This window comes from Euprymna scolopes, chromosome 38 (genome assembly GCF_053919585.1).
Source record: "Euprymna scolopes isolate OS-2025 chromosome 38, ASM5391958v1, whole genome shotgun sequence".
NCBI classification, from domain to species: Eukaryota; Metazoa; Mollusca; class Cephalopoda; order Sepiida; family Sepiolidae; genus Euprymna; species Euprymna scolopes.
The window spans coordinates 489899-504503 of record NC_136519.1 but is presented as its reverse complement, the minus strand read 5'-3'; the positions used below and the strand labels follow the sequence as shown (position 1 = coordinate 504503).

At 52.6% G+C, this 14605-nt stretch overlaps 1 pseudogene; it reads right to left on the bottom strand.

Moving 5' to 3' along the window:
- Positions 1-5630: 5630 nt before the first annotated feature.
- LOC145263465 (U2 spliceosomal RNA) lies at positions 5631-5806 on the bottom strand (annotated as a pseudogene).
- Between the last annotated feature and the right edge of the window lie 8799 nt (positions 5807-14605).

The window sequence follows — 14605 nt, the reverse complement described above, 5'->3', positions numbered from 1 at the left end:
GCGTTGTGCAGGGAGAGGAAGTACAGACAAACGGTAAAGGATGAGCGGAAAGACGTATGTGGCACACGCCTCCGCCCGACCCTTCAAGGACAATTTCCTTCGAATCCAAGTCTTGACCGACGATTTGACCTTGCCATATACTTCCGACCAGTTTTTCTCCAGCTGAAGTCCCGGTCCAAACCAGACACCGAGAATACGGACCGGTCCATCGGTCCAGCTGAAGATGCCTGGAAGCGAGTTTACCCCGGTCCAGGCCCCCAACCGCAGGCCGACAGACTTGCTGCGGTTGAAGACGGCCCCTGTGACTTTTTCGTATCGAGCGAGCGCCTCGACCACCGCTTGAACGTCCGTGGGGCAAGACACGAACACGGTGACGTCATCGGCGAACGCGGAAACCCTGGCTCGTGTGCCTCCAGGGAGAGCTATTCCGCGCAGGACTGGTGTAGCCGCCTCGTCCCTTAAATTGCGAAGGAGGGGTTCCAACGCCAGGACGTACAAAAGAGGCGACAGCGGACAACCCTGACGCACCGACCGGGAGACGGCGAAAGACTCCGACAGCTTACCGTTGATCTGCACCGCTACCGCCGGCCTATCATACAGGACAAAGATCCACTTGCGGAAGTCCGGATTAAATCCGGCAGCCTCTAAAACAGATCCCAGGAACCGATGGTCGACCCTATCGAACGCCTTGGACTGATCCAAACTGATCAGCGCGGCTTCCGTGTCGTCTTCTGTTCCCTCTATGATCGAGCGAATCAAATGAAGATTGTCTTGAATCGATCTCCCCTTCACAGCATAAGTCTGGTCGGGTTCGATCAAGTCAGCGATGACAACCTGCAAACGATTCGCAAGAATCTTTGCCAAAATCTTTAACTCTGTGTTTAGCAGAGTCAAGGGCCTAAAGTCATCAAAGTTTTCCACCCCACCATGCCGTTGACCTTTCCTCAGCAATGTGATCACTCCCTTGGTCACCTGTCCAGGGATGGATCCCTGGGCAAACCAATGGTTGAACATATCCTTCAGAATAGGGACCAACATGGGCGACAGCCTCAAGTAAAATTCGTAGGGCAAACCATCAAGCCCCGGGGACTTGTTGTAGCCGACCTGCTTCAACGCAGTAATGACCTCATGTTCCGTAACAAGACCATCACAGCTAGCCGCTCGAGCCGCCGAGAGGCGGGGCGAGTCAGCCAAATAGCTGCCAAACTCATCGACCCTGAGTCCGGGTAGTTGGGTGAAGCGCTCCGATAGATGCTTCCGAAACCCCCCGCAAATCTCCCGCGTCGATACCAGAGCGTGTCCTTCCAGGTTATACACTTTCCGAATGTACCCGTCCGAACCGCGTCTTAGAGCAGCCTTACGCTCAACAGCGTCAACATTAACAGCTTCGTTAGAGACTTTCATTAACCTAGCCCTAACTACCTGACCTTCATACCGCTCGCTAGCCAAGCGGCCGAGGTCCTGTTTAGCTAGTGCTACCTCTAGGGGGTCCCCCCCCTCCACCGCCCGGGTCAGCTTATCCTCTATACGCTTCTTTGCCTTGGCCTTATCTAGCGCGAGGCGTTGGCTGTATTGGACAGAGAAGCGTCTAATTTTGGCCTTAAGGCTAACCCACCACTTACTCCCTGTAACCGCCCCCACTAAAGCCCGCTGAATTAATTCGGTAACCTTCGACCGGTAGTCCTCCAGCTCCAACAAGGTGCTGTTGAACTTCCAGTATCCGGCTAGTTTGGGCCTAGCACTTAAGTTCAAACGGGCCATAACGAGTTTATGGTCCGAGTGTCCTAGCAAGTGGAACGTGGGGCACGATAGAAAGTCTACGTCGCCTCTTCTAATTAACATCCGATCCAAGTAAGTACTCGGATGGGAAGGCACTACGGAATGCCACGTCCACATCTCCCGCCCCGGGTAATCCAGACGAAATCTGTCGACGAGGTCGCACGAAGCCATCAGGTCAGACAGACTGTTGTCATACCACACCGACCCGCTAGCCCCCCCGACCTTATCTATATTGGGATCAAGGATTGCATTCCAATCACCCATTAACACTAACCGTTCCGGATCCACTAAGTAGCCCTCCAACCGTCGAAAAAAGGATACCCTCTCTCCATGAGAATTAGGAGCATAAACAGCGACAATCCGAAAAACACTGCAATTAATGGCAACATCAACAACGACCGCCCGCCCGTCCTCGCCTGCGTGAACAACATTCACCGACGCTGACAGGGTGCGATTCACTAGCAAGGAGATTCCACGACTATAAGTATTGCCATATGCTGAGTAGACATCGTAATCGTTTACCAGCACCTGACAATCCTCGTCACAAACAAAGTGGGTCTCCTGGATAGCGGCAATATCTACCTTAAGGGACACCAAGTCTCTAACAACGCGCGAGGCCTTGCTTCGACACCTGATGCCCCTCACATTAAAAGTGGCCAAGTTCAAAGACATGTTCACTTACCTTAGGCAGTGTCACAGACGGGTCTGAAATCCTCGGCAGTAAGGACGTGGCAGGCCTGGCCGAGGCTCCCGGTAAGTAGATCAGTCGAGGGTACTCCATCCTTGGCCACGCCTCCCACGTCCAGCGGGAAGGTTAGCTTGAGTGCCCTGTAAAAGGAGGGGTGTATGTACAGGGGGATTCTACCCTCACATTTAACTAGTAAGTTCTTTAGCGAAGGATGCTCCTCATCCACCAACTGCTGGCCAGGGATAGCAACCTTCGCTTCGTTGATCATTGCCCAAAGGGCTTCAGTTCGGGAATCCTTGTTGGCCCTGATAAACGTGGTCAACAAGGGAACGTCCTTGAAGTTGGTCGGGTCAGCAACATTATCGCCTCCGACGTGGGAAAAGTTTTTTAACTGGTTATACCGGACCTTTTGTTGACCCTTAAGGTCCGGAATTGGTAGATGCGAATCCAATTCGCAGATCCTGTCCCCCGGCAGGAAAGGGAGTTTCTTAGTCCTCTCTGTTCTGACGGGTTTAGGCTTGCTCAGTTTTGCGGAGGGAGGGGGGTTTGGTGTAATGGTGTTATTAGAGGAGGGGTTTGGCTTTGGCGTCTCCTGAGGAGTCGATTGCTCGCTGGTAATCTCCTCTGCCTGTGCCGCTTCCCTCTTCCTTTTGCTACTTTTCCTCCCCTTCCTCCTTGCTGGCTTATCCGCAGTATTGTCCCCCTCCTCTCGTTCTGACAACACTGCTTCCTCCTCCGATTCAGTCGGAGACGCTGGTAGCTTCCTCTTGGCGGAGGAGGTTTGTATTTCCATCTCCTCTGCCTTAGAGGACTTTTCTGGGTGGCTTGCGATTTTTGCCGGGGTGTTTTTGTCTGTTGTGTGTTTGTTGTTTGTTTTGTTGTCTGTGTTTGCAGTGTTGGTGTCGGTGTTTGTGGTGCTTTTGTTTTCTATGGTGTTGGTGTCTGTAATCTTTTTGTTTGTGTTGTTTGTGCCAGGGGTGTTTTTTCTTGTGGTGTCTGTGTTGTGTTTGTTGATGTTGCTATTCGATGTGCTTGGCTTGTTGAAGTGTTCTTTTTGATTCTGTTTTGTGCTGTCGTTAACTGTTTTTGCTGATCTGTTTCTGCGGACCACTTTGCTCCACCCCTCTTCTTCATCGTGGCTCGCTGGTACTGCTGTTGTTGCTGGTAGTTGAGGGGGCTGTTGCTTCGGTGGTCCTACTGCTGGTCTTTTAGGGCAATCCTTTGCCATGTGGCCTTGCTTTAGGCAGTGCCAACAATGTGGTCGTCTTCCTTCCACGATGACTGAAAGCGTCCAGTCTCCGTATTTCAGGACTGCGGGGATTTTTTCGAAGCTGTCCAGATCCACACTCATAGACAGCTTGTAGTTCCCTGTCATAAGGTTGCGTGGACCTTTCACTGGCCAGATGGCCTCCACGTCCCCGTACTGGCTTAGAACGGCGCCTAGTTGTTTAGCTCCCAGATAGCAGGGGACTCCCAACACTGACACCGTTGTCCTTCTTTTCCCTTGGTATTCCGGCTTGAGTGCCAAGTGCTTCCAGGTGATGTTGGATCTGGACAGCCTTTCCGCTTCTCCCTTGTCAGGCAGCAGCAACTCCCACTTGGCATAGCTCCTCCGGACTATATAACTTGCAGGGACCTTTAAATCCTGGAGGAGCTGCGTCATTGTCTCCTGGCCAACCCCAGTGAGGCTTCTACTTCTGGTGTCCGCCGTAATGAACGAGATGACGCGATGTTGAAGCTCCTCCACTGCTCCCGGAAGGGGTTTTATAATGTTCCCTTCCGTGTAGTCCTTGAAGGTTGTTTCGAACAGGTCCCTGTAATCTTGCGGAGAGAGTTGCTTTTGCTGTGGGCCCCAAGCCTTCTTTTCCTCACCTTGGGAACCGCTCTCTCCGTTCTTTGCTTGACAAATCCCTTCCTCCTTCCCAGGTGTGGGATTTCCGTCCTTGTGGAGGACCTTACTGGCGTTCAGGGCTGGCCATTCCTTGGATGTTTTGCTGCCGGAGCTCAACGCCGGCCAGTCCTCCGTTACTTTGGTGGCCGTGTTGGTTTTGCCCTTCTTGGGTGGTTGCTTGCTTGGGCTTACTCCTGGACTTGAAGGTGTCTCCCCTCCATGGGATGCACCCCCGCTGAAAGATGTTGAAGGAGTGGCTGGGGGTGGTGTTCCCTTTTTCGGGTCCCCGGTGTTGCAGGGCGGGGTGTTGCTAGATTGCTCAAAGAGAGCTTTGATAGACGTGATTGTATCGTCTATCTGTTGTTCTTCTGCTGTTGGGGAGCTGCCCTTTAGGGGATCGGAGGAGACCTTCCCGGGTATCTCTTGGCTGATTTCTGAGCCTTGGAAAGTGACTGGCCCAGAATCCGCAGCCTTTACTGCCTTTTCAGCATTGGCCGCGCGTAGATTGGTGGCGCTGCCCTCGTGGGGAGTCTTTGTGGAGGCTCCTGCCTTGTTGTCTGGGGTCGCCGCGGGCTGCGGCCCTACCCCGCCCATTTCTTCCAAGGTCGCCGCGGGCTGCGGCCCTACCTTGCTGCATGACATCACGGCTGGTTTCTCTTCTTCAGCAGCCCGGGGCAGAGATTTTACTCCCTTATCCGGGGATTCTTCAGGGGGAGAGATGCTCCGCATTTGGGGTGGTGATCCCCGCCTGCTCGGCATCGTGGGGGGGAGTGTTGGTCGCTGATGCAGACCAGGCCTGGGAGGGAGGAAAAAATAAAATAGTACGTGGGACAAATGGGATGGAGGGGGTGGCCAGGGGCGAAGAGAGAAAGAGGTTTGACCTCCCCTTGCGGGGAAGTCGGGTTAGTCAGCTCGATCCCCCCTTGCGGGGGGAGAGCAGAGAAGTGAGACGCAGTGGTGGCTAGCGGGTCAGAGTGCCGCGTCGCAATTAAGAGGAGAGAGGGAAAGGCATCTTTGCCCAGAGAGAAGGCAAAAACGAAGAGGTATTAACCCCAAAACCCTTCCCACAAACAACCCCAACAGGAAGCGACAAAGAGACCCGGTCTGCTCGATCCAACGGGAGAGCAGCGAAGGAAGACAAAAGACTAGCGGGTCAGAGTGCCGCTAGTTAATTAAGAGGGCGAAGTAGACATTCCTCCCAGAGAGAGGGAGAAAAGAAGAACTTAAAACTACTTAAAACTACTTAATACTAAAAAACCTTAGACTAACAACAAGGTCCTGGCTCCCCAAAGGAGGGGGTCTGGTCCTTGTGGACAAGTGAATGCCTTAACCTGGCTAAAGAGCCCGGTGGCAGATCCCTTCTCAGACAATTGGAAAGAGCAAAAGTTTCGTAAGCTGAAGAACAGATACTACACTTTGATCTTAGCCAGAAGAGGCCGAGAAGCGATGATATTTAGTTGTACCGGCCCCGGACCTGGCATTATCTACTGTCAGGCCCTCATTTGGGGTCTGATACAACTTAGGCACCAAGGCCAGTAAGGGGGGAAGTGGGGAAGAAAACGGGATGATGGGGAGGGGGGGCAAACTAGAATACACCCAAAAAGAAAGAAAAAGAAAACAACTCAATAAAATGCCTATGGGGGCGGGTTAGTAAGGGGACCCTCCCTACCTAACGGCTGGTCTGTCGTATGAAACGCCTACTGTCTTCCGGTCCTCTTCCCCCGGGGGGAAAGGGTGAAAGCAAGCAGGTCGTTCCCTAGGGGGGAGTGGAGGAACTAGGGACTTGTATGGAAAATAAATTGGGGTCGGGGATAACGGGGATGGATGGCGTCTTCCAAGATAAAGTTCGTAAGTCCCGGAGATTTTTTGAGGCCTACCTGCTTCAACGCAGTAATGACCTCAGGCTCCGTAACCATCCCCTCGCAGCTAGCCGCTCAGTCCGCAGTAAGGCGGGGCGAGCCAGCCAAATAGCCGCCAAACTCCTGGTCGCGGAGTCTGGGTAGTTGGGTGAATCGCTCCTCCAGATGTTGTCGAAACCCGTTGCAGATCTCCCGCGCCGACACGAGAGAGCGCCCTTCCAGGTCTTTCACTTCCCGAATGTACCCATCCGAGCCACGTCTTAGAACAGCCTTACGCTCAACAGCGTCAACGTTCACGGCTTCGTTGGAGACTCTTTTTAACCTAGCTCTAACTACCTGACCTGTGTATCGCTCGCTAGCCAAGCGATTCAGGTCTTCCTTAACTAGAGCTAGTTCTAGGGAGTCCCCCCCCTGCCACCGCCCGGGTCAGTCTATTGTCTAAATGCCTTTTGGTCCGAGCCCTAACTAACGCAAGGCGTTGGCTGTATTGGACACAAAAGCGCCTAATGGTCACCTTAAGCTTAACCCACCAGCTACTCCCGGTAACCGCCCCCACTAACTCCCTCTAGATTAGTGTCGTCAGCTGCTCCCGGAAGTCTTCCGACTCCAACAAGGAGGCGTTCAACTTCCAGTAGCCAGCCAACTTATGCCTATTACCTAACTTCAAACGGGCCAACACGAGTTTGTGGTCCGAATGACCTAGCCAGTGGAACGTGGGACAAGATAGGAAATCTATGTCGCCCCTTCTAATTAACATTCTGTCCAAGTATGTGCTTGGACAGACAGCCGAAGTACCGTGCCACGTCCACATCTCCCTCCCGGGGTGATCCAGACGGAACCTGTCGACCAGATCGCACGAGGCCATCAGGTCAGACAGGCTGCTTTCACACCGCCCCGACCCTCTAACCTCCCCGACCTTATCTATGCTGGGGTCCAGGACGCCATTCCAGTCCCCCATTAACACTACCCGCTCCGGACCCGAAGAGAGAAACACCTCCACCCGCCGAAAAAAGGAAACCCTCACGCTGGGGATGTTAGGTGCATAAACTGCCACAATCCGGAACGCGCCGCTTTTAACGGCAACATCGACCACGACCAGCCTCCCATGAGCATCGGCGTGGATAACGGTAACCGTCGCAGACAGGGTGCGACTTACTTGAACAGAAACCCCACTGCTACGGAGATTGCCGTATACTGAGTAAACGTCAGTCGTTGACCAGCACACTGCAATCCCCAGGCCCGACAAAGTGGGTCTCCTGCAACGCAGCTACATCTACCTCAAGGGCCACGAGATCCCTCAGCAAGCGAGCAGCCTTGCTTCGAAATCTCATGCCCCTCACATTTAAACTAGCCAGGTTCAAGCCTGTGGCCATGCTTCCCTACCTAGTAGAATTCGTCAACTAGGGGTCTGAAGTCCTCGGGGGATAGGACGTCAAAGGCCTGGCCAAGACTGCCCGAGAGCAGGTCGGACGTAAGCCGTCAGTCTCTGGCCAGGCCCCCAACGTCCAGAGGAAACGTAATTTTTAGAGCCCTATACAGGGAGGGGTGAACATAAACGGGGACCCGACCCTCGCATTTTTTTCCAATTTGCCTTAGTGATGGGTGCTCCCCGTCAAATATCTTTAGGCCCTTGAAAGCTGTTTTGCTGGCCTCCAACATCCTCCACAACGCTTTTGCTCGCCCTCCCCTATTTGGCCGGACGAACGTGATCAGCTGAGGAGCATCCGCGAAATTCCTGGGATCAGCGACCTCCTTCTCGTCCACCTTTGAGAGGTTTTCGAGGGTTTTTAGATATTACTTTTGTCTACCATTGAGGTAGCTGACCGTTTTTCCACACTAACTTCACAAATCTTCTCCCCCGGCCAGACGGGAAGCGTTCTGGTCTTCACTTCTCTGGGGGCTGCAGGCTTCTCTTCTGGCTGCTTCTTTGTTGGCTCCTCAGCCTCCATTGGTGTTTCTGGAGCTTCGCCCGGCTCCTTTTCCTCTGGAGGGGTATTGAATAGGGGAGGGGTGGCCTGGACATCCTCTTCTGGGGCTTGTGTTGGATGCTCACGGTCTTCTGCTGTCTTCTTCTCTCTCTTTGCGTCCTTTTTCGTCACTCCTCCTTCTTCTCCTTCCAACTCGGAGGAGCTGACCCTGAGCTTTCGTTTGGCCGACACCGCCGCTCCTTTGGGTGTTTTTGTGGGAGCGGCCACCTCTGGTTTCTTCATCTTCCTGGAGACCACCTTGCTCCAGGTGCCGGCCTCGTCCTTGTCCGCCGCCTTGTCCTCGTTCGGCTTCTTCACCATTGTTTCCTTTTCGGCTTCTATCCTTTTGGGACAGAAGCGGGACACATGGCCGGGTTTCTGGCAGAACCAGAAGTGCGGCCTTCTTCCCCTCAACGATGACCAGCATGGTCCAGCCCTCGCATGATAGTTGGGAGGGGATTTTTTCGACCTCCTTTCGGTCCACTCTCATGTCCAATTTTATTTCCCCCATCCGAATTCCTCGGGGGCCAATCACCGGCTGCACACTTTCAACCTCCCCGTACTGCGACATCGTGGCGCCTAGCTGGTCCTCTGAGATAAAGCTGGGTACTCACTTCACCGTGACCGCTGCCCTCCTCTTTGATTTGTATTCCGGCCGCAGTCGAAAATTCTTCCAGGTGAGATCTCCTTTTGCCAGCCTCTCTGCGTCTTCCTTCGTTGGCAAAAGGATATTCCACATGGCAAAAAAACGTCGCACCATGTACTGGGCCGGAATCCGCAGCTCACCCAGGATTTCTACGATCTTTTCGGCTGGGATCCTTGTTAGTCCCTTCCCCTTCTCGTCGAAGGTGAGGAAGGCGATTGATCGTTCCTGAATTGCCTCCTGGACTCCTGGCACCACCTTCATTACACTGCCAGCCGCGTAATCCTTAAAATTATTTTCCAGGAGGTCTTTATAATATTGGGGGGTCTTCTTTTTGCCTCCTGGAACTCCTGCTGTAAATCTTGCACCGGACCAGGCAGCTGTCACCTCCTTTTGTGCAGCCGGTATTGGTGAATCATCCCTGGAGAGGGCTGGCCAATCCTCCGCACTGGCTGGAACCGCTTCCTTTTCCGACGCCCTCCCTGAGCCCGGGGAGCACCCATCTACTACAATGACCTCTTCCGATCTGACTTTCCGTAGTCCCTCCGTCGATGGCTTTTTGGGGCTGCTCTTTTCCGATTGCGTCTCTGTTGGGGGACCCTCGTCGGTGACCCACCAATGCTTTACCGGCCGTTTCCGGTTTTTACGGGCCTCCTTCCACGTTGCTGCCTCTTCACCTCCTGTTGTTTCCTTCATAGAGTTTCTCCAGGCTTCGGCCACCTGTTCTCTCGTCATGGCCCCTGGTGTTTTCCCTGGCAGCTTTTCCCCCACTTTGCCTACGGCTACGTTAGGGCTAGCAACCCCCAGATCTGCGTCCTCCATATTGGGGGTACCCTGCAGGGCGGTCCCCCCAGCGACCATCAAGCTATCAGCGGCAGCAACCAACATACTCGAACTGGGGTTGCCTTTACGGCGGGCAGCAACCCCCGACACGCGTCTCGAACTGGGGGCGGCGACCCCCGCGGCCGACCTCGACCAAGGGGATTCGACCCCTTCCCTACTCACGCCAGTGGCCTCGACCACTGGACTGGGGGCAGCGACCCCCGCTCGCGATCCGAACACCGATACCGAACTCTCTGGGGTGGCGACCCCGGGAACCTTTCTCGAACTGGGGGTGCCTTGCGGGATGGCACCCCCTTGACCCGTCACGGACACTACACCTGGGGCGTCCCCCGAGGTGGCAGGAGCAGAGGCCTGCTCCATCTAGCTGAGGGCCCGGAGCCCAACTAGTGCCCGCCGATTCGGAAACCAAGGGACCTTCGCCTAAAAAGGCACGTCGGTATCCCCTGGCCCTGCCGGCTGCTTCAGCTCTAGCTAGACCCCGGACTATCTGCAAGAAATCGAAAAACAATAACAGTTAATAAGCAAAACAAAAAATCAACAACAAAGATCTCGAGGAGGTCCAATCCCCAAAGACGGGGCTGGTCCTCGCAAGACAAAAGAGGCAAAAGAAAAAAGACTTTTCGCCAAAGGCCAAAAGCTCACAGCTCGACTTAGAGGCAGACCGCAGTAAGCACTGAAGAACAGATACTACACTTTGATCTTATTTATTTATTTTATTGAACGAAAAAACAATTGAACATACAAAAACGTACAAACAACAATTAATAAGTCCAACAAAATTAGGCACAAGGCCCTATAAGAAATTGGGAGGGGGAGGGTACAGGGTCTTTGTGACTAGTAGTAAACAATGATGACTTGGAGTCTTACTCTTGACTGGCAACATTTACCATAATACCACATTCACTCTGTGGAGCTTAATCTAACAAGTGAATCCCAAGCGTTAAGGAAAAAACATATTTACAATTTGTAAAAACTTATCTGTGTGTCTGTGTATGCATTTTTTTTTTTTTTTTTTTTTTTTAAAACAAATATAGTGTGTATATGTGCATTTGTGAGGTGACAAGAAAGTCCGATTTCATTGGAAAAATAAAGTTGGAATTAACATTAAATAAACTCGTGGAATGGGGAAAGCTAATGAAAAAAGTTCAATTCAACATAAAATAAAAATCCTACTGGGTTGTTAGTATTGACCCCCCTGTACTATTCTAGCGGCTAGATTCCCCACTGTTTTCTGGGGAACTGAAAACAAGCAGGGAAATCCCTAAGGAAGGGTTTGGGAAAAAAGCTTTACCAGGAGTGGGGGAAAATAAAGCAGTGGGTGGAGGGGTCGGTCGGTGACCTCTGAGTAGTGAGGGAGGAATGGGATTTATTCAAAACAAATATGTGACAAAGGGGAGTGGGTAGACTCAGAGGTTCTCTAGTACCAAAAATAATAATAGGATTGGGATCTCGTTTGTACCACCAGTCAAGAGTCTCTTTACTGAACTATGCTAAGACCAAGGCGGGATAGGTTCCAAAGGACTCAGCACCGCCCGTGCCATGCTCAAGGAGGGAACACGAATTGAAACTTGGCTCCTCGACGGATGCACAGACTAGTGCTGTGCACCCACCTCTTGTCAAATTCCACTCTAGGCAACCTCTTCCAATCGCATCTGATCTTTACTTTAAGCAAATGTTTAAAGTAAACGATCAGATCCCGATCAGGAACAGATGTCCCTTCGCGGACCAACTTGAGGCGCGTGATCCAAATGATCATTCGCGCTACTGCTAGGATCGCCAGGAAAACCATTCTTTCCTCCCTGGGGAACGGCGGCTCCATGTTGTACACAAAACATCCTACGTCAAGATCGAGCAGGTACTCGGCATCGATGCGAGCTGTTACCCCCTCGACGTACTTTAATAAGGGCTGTATCCGGCTGCAACTAAGAAACGCGTGCTCGATCGTTTCGGGCTCGCGTTCGTCACAGCACGGACAGAAGCACTTGGTATGTTCTTTATACCGGAAAAGTTCGTCGAAGAGGGGCAGCGCATTTCGGACCAGTCGCCAAGTCAGGGAGAATTCAGAGTTATTCAGAATCTCCCGTCCCGGCACCCAACACCATTGAGAACGGACAACCTCCATCGACCATCCCATCCGCCTACAAAGTGGATCCTTCGCGGTCCCCTCCACTAAATCCCGATATAGTTTCTTCCTTGGCTGATCGAGGACACTGGTCCCCGGCAAAGCTCTAAGAGCGGTCCGGCATTCGGAGAACTTGGACTCCCCCTTCAGTCTACGACGACCTTCTACCGAAGGGTTGGGTTTGAGATTGGGAAACGAGTTCTCAACCACAGGGACCCAAGAAGCGTCTCCTTCAAGCAAACGACCCAGGAAAGCCAATCTCTCGGCGTTTCTATGACACAAGAGACTGGGCTGACCCAGGCCTCCCTCGCTCGGACGTTGAACACAGACCTCTCTGCAGACATAATGCTTACCCTCGTTCCACAAAAGTGAATCGAGGCGCCCTTGTAAGCGGGTTAGTCCTTCTGCAGGGAGAGGAAGTACAGACAAACGGTAAAGGATGAGCGGAAAGACGTATGTAGCACACGCCTCCGCCCGACCCTTCAAGGACAATTTCCTTCCAATCCAAGTCTTTACTGACGATTTGACCTTAGACTGTACTTCCGACCAATTCTTTTCCAGCTGAAGTCCCGGTCCAAACCAGACACCGAGAATGCGGACCGGTCCATCGGTCCAGCTGAAAATACCTGGAAGCGAGTTTACCCCGGTCCAGGCCCCCGACCGCAGGCCAACAGACTTGCTACGGTTGAAGATGGCCCCTGTTACTTCTTCGTATCGAGCGAGCGCCTCGACCACCGCTTGAACGTCTGTGTGGCAAGACACGAACACGGTGACATCATCGGCGAACGCGGAAACCCTGGCTCGTGTGCCTCCAGGGAGAGCTATTCCGCGCAGGACTGGTGTAGCCGCCTCGTCCCTTAAATTGCGAAGGAGGGGTTCCAACGCCAGGACATACAACAGAGGCGACAGCGGACAACCCTGTCGCACCGACCGAGAGACAGCGAATGACTCCGATAGCTTACCGTTGATCTGCACCGCCACCGTTGGCCTGTCATACAGAACAAAGATCCACTTGCGGAAGTCCGGATTAAATCCGGCGGCCTCTAACACAGATCCTAGGAACCGATGGTCGACCCTATCGAATGCCTTGGACTGATCTAAACTGATCAGCGCGGCTTCGGCGTCGTCTTCTGTCCCCTCTATGATCGAGCGTATCAAATGCAAATTGTCTTGAATCGATCTCCCCATAAGTCTGGTCCGGTTCGATCAAATCAGTGATGACAAGCTGCAAGCGATTCGTAAGAATCTTTGCCAAAATCTTTAACTCTGTGTTTAGCAGAGTTAAGGGCCTAAAATCATCAAAGTTCCCCCCCCCACCATGCCGTTGACCTTTCCTCAGCAATGTGATCACACCCTTGGTCACCTGTCCAGGGATGGAACCCTGGGCAAACCAATGGTTGAACATATCCTTCAGAAGAGGGACCAACATGGGCGACAGCCTCAAGTAAAACTCGTAGGGTAAACCATCAAGCCCCGGGGACTTGTTATAGCCGACCTGCTTCAACGCAGTAATTACCTCATTTTCAGTAATAAGACCATCACAGCTAGCCGCTCGAGCCGCCGTGAGGCGGGGCGAGTCAGCCAAATAGCTGCCAAACTCATCGACCCTGAGTCTGGGTAGTTGGGTGATACTAGGGCGTGTCCTTCCAGGTTATGTACTTTACGAATGTACCCATCCGAACCGCGCCTTAAAGCAGCCTTACGCTCAATAGCATCAACATTCACAGCCTCGTTGGAAACTTTGTTTAACCTAGTCCTAACTACTTGACCTTCATACCGCTCGCTAGCCAAGCGGTTGAGATCTTGTTTAGCTAGTGCTAACTCTAGTGGATCCCTCCCTTCCACCGTCCGGGTCAGCTTATCCTCTAAACGCTTCTTTGCCTTAGCCTTATCTAACGCGAGGCGTTGGCTATACTGGACAGAGAAGCGCCTAATTTTGGCCTTAAGACTAACCCACCACTTACTCCCTGTAACCGCCCCCACTAAAGCCCGCTGAATTAGCTCAGTGACCTTCAACCGGTAGTCCTCCAGCTCCAACAAGGTGCTGTTGAACTTCCACTATCCGGCCAGTTTAGGCCTAGCACTTAAGTTCTTTGAGGACAGAAGTGGGACACGTTCCGGCTTCATGCAGTGCCAGCAATATGGCTTCCTCCCTTCAACGATGACCGCCATTTGCCAGCCCTCACAGTTTAGCTGCGCCGGGATCTTGTGGAAATTCTCTCGGTTTACCCTCATGTATATTTTATATGACCTAGTTTGGATGTTTCTAGGTACCTTTGTTGGGTGAATTTCCTTGACTTCTCCAAACTGGGCCAGCTGGTCCTCTCCTATGAAGCTTGGGACCCCTAGCACCGTGACACCTGCTCTCCTCTTCGACATGTATTCTGGTCTAAGACGCATGATTTCTCCTCCTGCTAGCTTTTCCGCCTCCTCCTTTGATGGCAGGAGAAGATCCCACGGGATATTTAGATAGCCTAAGATTTCAAACATTTTTTCCGGGGCCACCCCCGTGAGCCCTTTTCCGTTTGTCTCCAGGGTCACCAAAGAGACCGTCCTCTCCTTGATATCCCCCAGTGCCCCTGTTACTATTCTCATCTGGTTACCGCTGACATATTCCCGGAATTTGCCTTCTAACATCTCCCGATAGTACTCGGGGGGTTTTCTTTGCTTGCTTCCTCTGCCCCCAGACACTTTTTGATTTCCCAGATTCAGCTCGTGAGATGGTCCCGGCTGATTCTGCTACTGTTTGCCCTGCTGGTATTGGGGAAGTGTCACTCTGTGTAAGGGCTGGCCACTCGATCACACTGGCTGGC